The sequence below is a fragment of the Furipterus horrens genome, unplaced genomic scaffold (genome assembly GCF_987537825.1).
Source record: "Furipterus horrens unplaced genomic scaffold, mFurHor1.1.pri manual_scaffold_1, whole genome shotgun sequence".
NCBI classification, from domain to species: domain Eukaryota; kingdom Metazoa; phylum Chordata; class Mammalia; order Chiroptera; family Furipteridae; genus Furipterus; species Furipterus horrens.
In genome coordinates this window covers 131,472,958-131,485,035 of record NW_028327171.1, presented here as the reverse complement: position 1 = coordinate 131,485,035, position 12,078 = coordinate 131,472,958, and positions in this window count along the sequence as shown.

The following is a 12,078-nucleotide window of genomic DNA, read 5'->3' as shown; positions in this document are numbered from 1 at the left end:
AAAAAAAAAAAAAAAAAAAAAAAAGGATTATAAATCAGATGAGCTTTATATTGGCATTTCTTTGTGGAAAAAGGCAAGATAGCCTTACATTATTCAGTAGTTGGGTTGTATAAGAATAAAAAATGGTTTAGATTAAGTCTGAGTAGCTCCTTCCTCCTGGCCCTGATCTGATGGGTATGAATCAGCTCAAATACCAAGGTTCAACCCTGTGTCTACTGCTTATTAGCTGAATGACCTTGGAAAAGTTACATAGTCTCTCTGTAAAATAGAGATCATAATAGAATGGATCTCATAGAGTTATTAAAGTATTAACTTGAGTGATATAATTCTCTCAGCTATAAATTAACTATGACACATAATCTAGTTATTTCTTACCCTGTCTTACACAAAGACTGGCAGTAAGTCTGGTATTAGTCAATCTGAGGGACCTTGCTCCCTCTTTCTTGGATTGTATAAGAAGCCTCGTTTTATGTGATCCAGGACTGCAGAGTGGGGGCATGCCCTCTTTGGTGGTCACCATGATTGTGTATCTCTTTGACTAGGTCTGTGTGATCCACTTGAAGATGGGCAGCTTCACTGGTTGAAAGGACCAGTTCTAGAGACCCTCATTTCAAAACGGAATTCTTTCCTCCTACATCTGCTCCTCTTTTTGTGTTTTCTCTCAGTGGATGACAAGTCAAACTTCTTTCTCTCCCTCCCCCCGACACACAATCAATAAATCACAAAGTCTTTTTATTCTATCCCATTGCATTTCTCAACCTTGCTCCTCGGTTTCACTTTGAGGCTTTCATCATTTCTCTCCAGGTTCGTTTAATCAGCCTGCTAATGGTTTCTGATTCCAGTCTTGTCCTACTGTAATCAATCTGCAGGACTCTCTGCCAGCATAATCTTTCTAAATCACAAAATGATCACATCTCTGTCCAACTTAACACTTTCCATGGTTTCTCATTGTCAAGTCCAAGCATGCATGGGAAAGAAGGCCCCTTATGGACTTCACCACCTCTTTTGTCTGTGCTTTGCTACTGTGCCCTAAGCCCAACCATAGGGAATACTTGGTGTCTCCCCAAATGTAGTGCATTTCCCTTTTGTCTGTATTTATGGATTCTTTGACCTCTAATGCCTGGAAGGATATTTTCCTGCCCTTCCTTTTGCTAAGTGTACACCTATCCATTACTGAATATTTAGCTTAAACTCACGTCCTCTATGAAGGCTTTCCTGGCTATGCCCATCTCCAAATGGTAAAAGGGGACCACCCCTTCCTGGAAGAGTAAGTTGGGGGTATGAGTGAATAGAGGTAACCTTGATAAAGCTGTGAATGATTTTAAGTTCATCTTCAAAGATAACAGAGTCCCTTTCTACTACCTTTTCCCTGCCTCTAGCTTTTGGCACCCAGAGACATCTTTATCTCTGACATTTTTATCTTTTCCCTCCTTATCAACAGTTGTTTTTAGAGAGGAGTGGGTTTCAGTCTTTCGCACTTGAGTTTGAATTTATATACATTGGGACACTCTTGAACTAATGAATTTTTTGGAAAACAGCATGGGACCAGGGACCGTGTTCATCTTGTCTGTTACATCCTCAGTGAAAAGCAACTAAGTAGGTGCTTGGGCTAATTAATTTTATGTGTGAACCTGGCTGGGCCACAGTACCCTGATATTTGTTGAACACTATTCTGGATGTTATTATGAAGAGTTTGTTTTTTTTTGTTGTTGTTGTTTTTGGTATGGGATTAACATTTGAATCAATCATATTGAGAAAAGCAGATTACTCTCAATCATGTCAAACAGCTGGCTCCTTCTAATTAATTGAGGCCTTAATAGAAAAATCGCTGACCTTCCTGAATAAAGAGGGAGTTCTGCTAGTCTTCAGACTTGAATGGCCACATCAACTCTTCCCTGGATCTCTAACCTGTTGGCCTACATTGCAGATTTTAAACTTGCTCACTCCCACAATCACATGAACTAATTCTTTAAAATAAATCTCTCAATATACATATACACATTTTATTGGTTCTGCTTCTCAGGAAATCTTGACTAATATAATGCTTTATAAATGTTTTATAAATACTTGATTACCTAATAAATAAATAAATAAATAAGCGTGAATAAGTGGTTAAAGTGTCTTTGATGGAACATTTCTATCTAAGCCTCATGTGGAACTGCTATGTGAAAGATTTCAGCCTTTATTCAATATCATGTAGCAACAAGTGCTATTCCTAGTATTTCCATGAATCCTCTGGCTCCTTTTATATTTGGGGAATTAGGCATTCAAGGGACTCTGCTAAGAGACCGGTAGTTTCTTCCTCCACCCCACTCCCCACTGGTTTTCACAGTCAGAACCAGTGGGGCTTTATTTTCCCTGGCGCTGGGACCATGAGCTGCACAGTCTGGTCTGGTGCTCGGAGAACTCCCAAGGCGTCCCTCTCTACTTTCGAAAATGTGTTACTGAGCTTTCCACTAGCATGCCACTGCCACCACACCACCTCCTTTCCACCCAGGCTCTGCCCCCCCTACTGTCTGGACGAGTATTTCTTCTTTATAGCTTTGTTTGTTGGACTTCCATGCAGCTCAGTTTTCTGGAACTTCTGGTTGTCTTCAGTTTTGCGGTAGTTGTATTCCTTCTTAGTCATGGAGGGAGATACAGAGTGTCTACCTACACCTCCATCTTAGCCAGAAGTTGAATCTTAATTGTTGATCCTCATAGTTTATTAAAAAATTTTCTACTGAATAATGTCACAGTTTCTGGCCAAGATGGAGGCATAGGTAGACACACCACGACTCCCTCACAACTAAGAAGGCATTACAACCACCTCAAAACTGAAAACACTAAAAAACAAAACAAAACAAACAAACCCAGAAGTTCCAGAAAACCAAGTTGCATGGAAGTCCAACAAATGAGGAAATAAAGAAGAAATACTCATCCAGACAGGTAGGAGGGGCGGAGCCAGGGTGAAGAGGATGTAGTATGGCGGCAGCAGTGATGGCAGTGGCAGGACAGTGACTGTGACTGCAAAAGAAAGTGCAGTCACACATTTTGACAGTAGAGAGAAAAACCTGGGAAGTGATCCCAGCCCTGGGCCAGACCGTGTAGCTCATGGTTCTAACACCAGGGAAAATAAAGCCACATTACTTCTGGGGTGGAGGAAGAAATTGCTGATCTCTCAGCAGAGTCAGCTTATTTAGAGGGCCCCCACAGTGCTAGAACATCCACAAACCCACCCACTCTGGGAACCACAACCAGAGCAATAGCTAGAGGGGCACCAGTTCCATACAGGAAGTGGGAGAAGTGTCTGGAAAAAGGGCGAGTATTGGGTGAGTGGCATTGCTCCCTCTCAGACCCCTTACCCACCTACAGCACCACAATGTGGTGAAACAGGTCATCCCATACTGATGAATACCTAAGACTCTGCTCCTTACAATGTAATAGATGCGACAGTTCTACATGAGAAATAGAGGCAAACACTGGAGGCTGCCAAATTGAGGAGAGAGAGAAGTATGATCCAAAAGAAGGGGGAGATTAAGGTTCCAGTGGGAGAACTAAGCAACAAGGAAATAGTCAACCTAACAGACACAGAGATGAAAACACTGCTGATAAAGATGCTCACAGACTTGACATATGTTTGAGTATGTCAAATACATAAGAGAAGAAGTGAAGGCTAAGCTAAATGAAAAGAGGGAAAATCCACGCAAAACCAATGGTGAAGGAAAAGAAACCAGGGTTCAAATTAATGATTTGGGACATAAGGAAGAAATAAGCAGTCAACCAGTATGGAATGAAGAAACAAGACTTCAAAAAATGAAGAGAGGATTAGGAACCTCTGGGACTATTTTAAATGTGCCAACATCCAAATCAAAGGAGTGACAGAAAGAAAAGAGAAAGAGCAAGAAATTGAAAACTTATGTAAAAAATAATGGAGGAAAACTTTCCTAATTTGGTGAAGGAAATAGACATACAAGTCCAGGAAGCACAGAGAGTCCCAAACAAGCTAGACACAAAGAGGACCACACCAAGACACATTGTAATTAAAATGCTAAAGGTTAAAGCTAAAGAGAGAATCTTAAAAGCAGCTAGAGAAAAGCAGAGAGTTACTTAGAAAGGGGTGCTATGAGACTGTCAGCTACCTTCTCAAAAGAAACTATTCAGGCAAGAAATATTCAAAATGATGAAAAACAAAGGCCTACAACAAAGATTACTCTACCCAGCAAAGCTATCATTTAGAATGGAAGGGCAGATAAAGTGCTTCTCAGACAAAGAAAAGCTAAAGGAGTTCATCATCACCAAGCCCTTATTATATGAAATGTTAAGGGGACTTATTTTAAAAAAAGGTCAAAACTATGAACGTTAAAATGATGACAAACTCACAACTACCAACAGCAGAATCTAAAAAACAAAAACAAACTAAGTAAACAACAAGAATAGGAACAGAATCATAGGTATGAGGATCATTTGGAGGTTATCAGCTGGGAGGAAGAACAGGGAGAAATTGGGAAGTGGTGCAGGGATAAAGAAACATAATTGGTAGGAACAAAATAGACAGGGGCAGTTAAGAATAATACAGGAAAGGGTGAAGCCAAAGAACTTATATGCATGACCCATGGACTGAACTAATGGGGGTGGGTTTGCTGGAGGGAAGGGGGATACAGGGAGGAGGGGAGCAAAGGGAAAAGAAATTAGGAATAACTGTAACAGCATAATAAAATGCGCTTTTTAAAAAAGAATTAAGATTAAATCCAATATCTCCTCTAATTACATTAGCATTTGCCAGATCAGAGTAACCTAATACAAGTCTACACTGGTAGAAAGAGCTATGCCTACTGGAACTTGGGAAAAATGATTGGCTCACTCTAAGTTAGATTTATGAGTGTTAGCCTAAAAGCTAATACACTTGAATTTTATTCATCTTTTCTTTTCACTGTAACTTGAATCAGAGTTCAACTCTCCTCTTTGACTAAGCCTCTTTACTTACTATTGTCATAATTAAAACCTAACTCAGAAATGAGTTGATAGGCATTTACATAATGGGGGATTACTTGCTATTCACTGAAAATGGCAATTCTTATGTGCTGTGTGTGTGTGTGGGGGGGGAGCAGAATGTGAAATCCATCACTTGAAGTATGTTTTTAAAGGAATGAATTCCACTCTAGACTTATTCAGAGCTCTAATGACAGAAAATAGTAATTTATCCTGTGCGATTGAGGGTGGGTTGGGCAAAACCAGAAGTTCTCAATCTTAAACCCTCAGGTAGTAATCACATGGGGAAATTTTAAAATATTGATTCACCCCCCCCCCAGCTCCTGCTTCCCTGTCTAGGAAGGCCTAATTATATTTGAATTAATAAACAATAAATAATATTTCTGGTATCAGTATATCCCAAATATTGCATGGGACTTACCTATACTTAAAAAAATAATAATTTATCTGAAATTCAGAGTTAACTGTTTTACCTTTATTTTTACTTGCTATATCTGGCAGCTCCCCCAGCCCCCATCAGATTCAGAATGAACAGGTCTGGTATTTTTTAAAGTCCCTCCGGTGATTTTAATGTGCACTACAATTCAGTAACACTGGGATAAACCTTAAAACTCCTCCTCTATAGAGAGGTTAGCAAAAGGCAAACTAAAAACAAGAGGGAGAAGGATGGGAAATGACTGTTAATTCAGGTCAGTAGAACCTATCACAGTTCCTTTAAAATCTTCTATTTTGTTGCCTTATCTTCTATGTATTATTCTACATTTGTTATACTTAGAACGATCATAATGCCTGCTGCATCCACAGCGCCTTCTGAACCATACCCTCTGCTAATGCTGAGTGGGCAATTCTAGGTGGCTATGCAGGTCTGTGTACCCATGCTCTGCATTAATGCCCCTCCCCACCCCCTTCCAACTGTGGCTAGGGGTGAATCTGAGGGAGGTACATGGCCCAAGACTATCAATTAATAGTCTGGACAATGGCCTATGAGGTGGGCAGTATAAGGGTTCTGCCCAGTAGGGTGCTGATGATTAAATTAGACCAGGCAGATTCTCTGTGTACTTTATTTCTGGACACAGAGCATCAGATGTTTGATAACGGAAGCAGAATCAGTTGGAATAGTTTAGGTCAGTGGCTCTCAAACTTAATGAGCATTAAATAATTTGCAAGGCTTATTAAAACACAGAATTCTGGGCCTCACCCCAGAGTTTTTGATTCAGTAGGTCTGGGCTGCAACCTAAGAAAGAAAATTTCCAGGCGATGCTGCTGCTTTAGATTCAGGGGCCACATTTTGAGGATTCCTGGGTTAGCCTATGCTCCAGATCTCAGTGGATGAAGGAAACAAGGTTTATATCTTGTTCCAGCCACATACCCAGTCAATGTGGCTGTGCACTATGTTGTACAATGTCAGTTTCTTCACTCTGATACCTGGACTGATAGAGTAGCCGCTCTCTGAAATATTCTGGCTATCACAGCAGAAAGAATGATGGAGCACACCCTGACTCCTAGAGTTTCCCCTGGAAACTCTACTCGGTGTCTCTGGCTCAAGAAAATCATATGCTCACACACAACTGTTAGTGGGGCAGATAACATAATCTTATCATTTGCTTAGAAGAGAGAGAATATTTGCTCTAATGACAATACAGATGCTGAAACTAAAAACACACAGAACGAGAACAGCACACAGATGGCCTGAGAACACTGGAGCCATAAATGAGGAAAAACCTGGCTGGTTGGTTGGTAGTGGCAAGACTAATTAGAGACAGAGGTGTATATGAACAGAATCATATAAAAGTTGATAATGGCTGATGATGGTTGTTGAAGCGGCTTTTGGTTCTGAACCATATCTAAGGTGTTGAGTTATATTCTGATCACCATGGATGTGTTCATATGACTGCAGCCCTGTCCCTATCAGATTCCCAAGATCCTTATTCACACAGACACCTATGATCTCATGAAGGGTTCACCCACAGCATCACATCACCAAGTCACCACCAAGAGAGTGTATCCCAACCAGTAAATGTAATTTCAAAGTAGCTTGAGTCTCCCACTTGCAATTCTCAAACACCGTGAAGGGACACATAGACTAAAATAAAACAACTTAAAATTTCTTTAAATATGTTTTATTTTCCACATATAGCCCCATGCCTCTAATTCTTCCCTAACCCCTGTCTTTGGATTTCTAGTTTTTCTCCTCCTTTTTCTTTTCTTCCAGGTGTGCATTACAAAATCCCAAAGGTCTGATTTAACAAAAACAGGGGTCTAGCCTGAGCAGGCCCAGCCTGAGTCCTCCATAGTGGTGAGAGAGAATGTCCAGGCATAATAACCTGACCCACGACAACCTCACTACAAACCCCCAATACCTAAGGTACCTGACGAACATTCAGTTCCTTGTCATCAACAAAGTTCAGACAACTTGGACATGGACTTTCATACTAGGAATAAATGATTTCTAAGGTGCAAACTGTGTGCAGGACTTAAATATTCTGACAACATTAGCAACAAAAAGGAAAATGGTATATTTTTATCATTGCTTAAGTTTTAAATTTGAGCTTAGATATATCCAAAACATCCCAAGTGCACTGGAATTTAGGGGGTATCCTAGCTGCTTACCCCACCCACTGTTCCCTTGAATTTACCATGAACCATGGGATTCTTTCTCCTTATTATTCTCTCCTGCTCACTAAGTGATTGGTTGGACTGGACCTGAGCCCTGAATTTTGTGCATTTCCCAGCATCACTTTTGTGAACACTTCTAGGGACAGACAGTATTTCTCTTGGCCTTGAGAAGGAGGGCTCTCTCCTCTAGGTCCCATGCTTTAGTGGAAATTGATACTGTCTCTCTTCTACCCTCAGCCCTCCCTCTGAACAGTCCCAAGACCAAAGGACCATGACCACATGTACTCCTTCCTCTCAGCATTTAGGCCATAGCCCTGGAATTCCCAATGGCCCTGGGCCTTCTTCTAAGGTCTGTGTGGGCCTTGTCCTGGTCCATCTTCCAGGGACAGAATGTGTCATGGAATGCATATCCTTAGACCCAAAGAGTAGGCAAGGTGTGGCTGTTTGAGGCTGTTTAAATGGAGCTTGGACATGTGGGCTGTAAGTTTGAGGCCCATTGTAGTATGAAAGGGGAGTGAACGTGAGGGACCAGAGCTCTCTTCAATAAATATAATTTTGGGCACAGAATGTCTACGAGTCAAGGATTTTAACTTTAAACTTGCCCTTCCACATAGTTCTGAAGATGTCTATATCAAGGTAGGTAGATAGAATATATTTTACTTGACAATTTCTTAGCTTGGCTTACAACTTATGCTCATAAATACAGCAGATAGGCCTTCATTTATGTCCTTGCCCCAGACCCTGACCAGGCCTGGCAGGCAAGTAGAGGACTCAAGAGGCTGAGAGCCAGATCTTGGCCTGGGAATAAAAGGAAGAGCCTGTCAATTTAATTCCATGGTGCAAATGCTGACTGCCTAATTTTACAAATTATAAAAACAATGGACTGTCCTGAAATAGAGTTCTTGGAAGCCTCACAGAAGAACTTAGCAAAAACAAAACAAAGCAAGGCAAAGCAAAACAAAACAAAGCAACCCCTCTTCACTTAGCTAGCTTGGTTCTCACTTTTGTCTGTCAACAACTTGTATGTGATATTAAGAGAAGTAATGCTAGATATTGAAGATGTGGTTTCTATGCTCTATAAACTGTTACTCATGAGCATGGACTTGGAGTCAGAGATACCCAGCTTATAAGCTGAGTGACCTCAAGTAAGTTTCAACTTCTCAGAGCTTCAGTTTTTTCATCTATAAATAGGATAATGATCCCTACCTTACATGGATATTGTAAGGGTTTAGTAAGAAAGATCTGAAAGGGCCCGGAGCATAACATGTGCTCAATAAACGTTAGCTGCTGCTACTACTGTTTTTATTTTTATTGCTACTGTTATAATTAATTGTGCTACCTTAGACCAGTGAGCTACTTCACATCATTTTAAAATCACTTAGAAAAATAGGGTAACACATTCATATAGTTAAAAAAATACGAAGAGATGTATATCAAAATATCTTTCTTCCACCCCTCTCACCATTCAACTCATTCCATATAGCCTTTTACTTTATGGATAACCACTTTTGTTAGCTTTTGTGTATTCTCACGGTGTTTCTTTATTCAGATATAAGCAAATATGAATATATTCTCATTTTCCCTTTCCATACAAAAAGGAGCATGGTATGTATATTTCTGAGGACTGTGCTTTTGTTCACTTAATATATCTTGGAGATCTTTTCAGGTCAGTATGTAGAGAGTTTCTTCATGTTTTTCAGAACTGCATAGTATTCCACCATGGAGTTTATTCCATTACACCCCTAGAGATAAGCAACTGAATTGTTTCCAATATTTTTCTCTAATGACCAATGCTGCTGTGAATGAACTTTAATGTGTGTCATTTCATGCAAGTAAATAAGTCTGTAAGATTGTGGTACATGGAATAAATGCATTAGTGGTTTTGATAGATAATGCCAAAGTGTCCTCCATGGTGGTTATACCATTTTACACTGCCTCCAGAATGTGAGGTTCAGTCATGTGAACTTTTCACTCATTTACATCAGTTAAATAGGACTGATAATGATGGCCAACTGTATCAGTTTCTGGTTGCTGCTATAAAACATTATCACAAGCTTGGTTGCTTTAAACAGCACAAATGAATTATCCGTGTATAGTATCTTGTAACTCTGGACATCAAAAGCCCAAAATGGGTCTCAGTGGGCTAAAATTGAGCTGTTGGCAATGTTTCATTCCTTCTGGAAGCGTGGGAGAGAATTTGCTTCTCTGCCTTTTCTAGGATCTTGAGGTTCCCACATTCCTTCGCCTGTGCCCTGCATCACTCCACCCTCTGCTTCCACCACCACATCTCCTGACTCTCCTGTCTTCCTCTTATATGGACCTTTGGGATCACACTGAGCCCTCCCAGGTTATCAAGGATGATTTCCCCATCTCAAGATTCTTAACTTAATCACATCTGTAAAGTTCCTTTTGCCATGTAAGGTAAGATATTCAGAGGTTTGGGGGTTAGGATGTGGACTTTTGTCTCCTCAACTCGTCGTCGGCAGCCGTCTGTCTCGAGAGACGATGGTGTAGCTTCTTAAGAGTCTATCTGCACCGCTGAGAATGGCTGTGCAGTCCGACTCGGGAGTGACACGGTATCTGTCTCCTCCCGTGTTGAATCGACATCTTGCGATGAAGCTACAGAGCCTGGGCAGGGTGATATGGAGGGTCTGCTGTTGCCCATGCAGCAGACCCCCCCTCTCTTCGCAGCTGAAGGATCCAAGGGAAAGACGGAGTCAATACAGCTTGGCTTCAGGTGCGCCGCAGGAGTTGCCGGTGTTGATTACAACGTCAAACCGCCTTAGGGACTCCGGCTCCGGATTTTCTGTCGGGGTTTACTCCCTTAGCCTTTCCCCTGAAGAGGTATGCCGCAAGGCAGCGGAGGTTTTTTGGAATCAGAGTTTTCCTTCTCTGATGTGCCCTGACTGGAAGATCGAACCAGCGACACTTAGCTCGCAGGCCGACGCTCAATCCACTGAGCCAAACCAGCCAGGGTTCTCCTCAACTAGAACATAAGAATAGAGGTGTTATGTTTGGTTCAGCAACTTAGGTCAGAGTACCTTCTATATAATTGTTTTATATTTTATATATTTTATATTTATATTTAATGTGTAAAATAATGAATGAGATTCTTTGAAAAAATATAAAGCATTATGCAGAAGTCTATTTATTTTTAAAAAGGGGGATCTGGAAAGAAAGCTGTCTCATTAGGTAAAGCATGGTGGTAAAGATAAGTGTGAACTCTAGAGCTGTTATTTTGTTAAATTTTTATGAGTCAGTAATATACTGTTCTTTTCTTTTAATATGCTTTATTGATTATGCTGTTACAGTTGTCCCAATTTCTTTTCCCTTTGTTCCCCTCCACCCAGTGATGCCCCCTCCCTCCAGTTATCCCCCCCCTTTGTCCATGCCCATTGGTTGTGCATATAGTTCTTCTCAAAAACTTCCTATCTACTCCACTCCCTCCTACTATGCTTCTTAAATCCTGCACCATCTCCCTCCCTTTCCCCCCTTCCCCCTCCCAGCTGACCTCCCCCACAAATGTTCCCCATACCCATAATTCTTTTCCCGCTCTTGTTGCCTACTTAGTTTGCCTTTGTTTCAGTTCCCTAGCTTCTGTTGTTGGTTGTTGTGATACAGTTTTCATTTTAATGTTCATAGTTTTGATCCTCTTTCTCCTAAACAAGTCCATTTATGATTTCATATAACAGTGGTTTGGATCTCATGAACTCCTACAGTTTTACTTTGTCCTTGAAGCACTTTCTCTGCCCTTCTATTCTAAATGACAGCTTCGCTGAATAGAGTAATCATAGTTGTAGGTTTTTGCTTTTCGTTACTTTGAATATTTCTTGTCAGTCCCTTCTTGCCTGTAGAGTTTCTTTTGAGAAATCAGCTGATAGTCTAATTGGGACCCCTTTGTATGTAATTCTCTTCTTCTCTCTTGCTGCTTTTAAGATTCTCCCTTTATCCTTAATTTTGCCATTTTGGTTATAATGTGTCTTGGTGTGGTTCTCCCTGGGTCCAGTTGTTTTGGAATTCTCTGTGCTTCCTGGACCTGTAAGTGTATTTCCTCCCCAATTTGGGGAAGTTCTGGTTCATTATTTCTTCACATAATTTTTCAATTTCTAGTTCTTTTTCTTCACCTTCTGGCAACCCTGTGATTTGGATGTTGCCCCGCTTATAGCTGTCCCATAGGTTTCTGAGCCTCACCTCATTTTTCTCACTTTTCGTTTTCTCTTTCTGCACTTGTTGACTGTTTGTTCCTTTTCTATGTTCTGATTTGTTGATTTGATTTCTGGTTTTCTTTTCCTGACCACTAGTTTCATATGTGTTTTTGTTCATTTGATCAGGACTAGCCTTCATTCCTTCCCCATCTTGTTTAAGATTTGCTGTTAGGTCTGTAAGCATTCTTATAACCAAAGCTCTGAACTGTGCCTCAGAAAGATTTTCTATCTGCTGCTTCATTAGATTAGATATTTTCAGGCTGGTCAGCTGTGCCACTGGGACCTC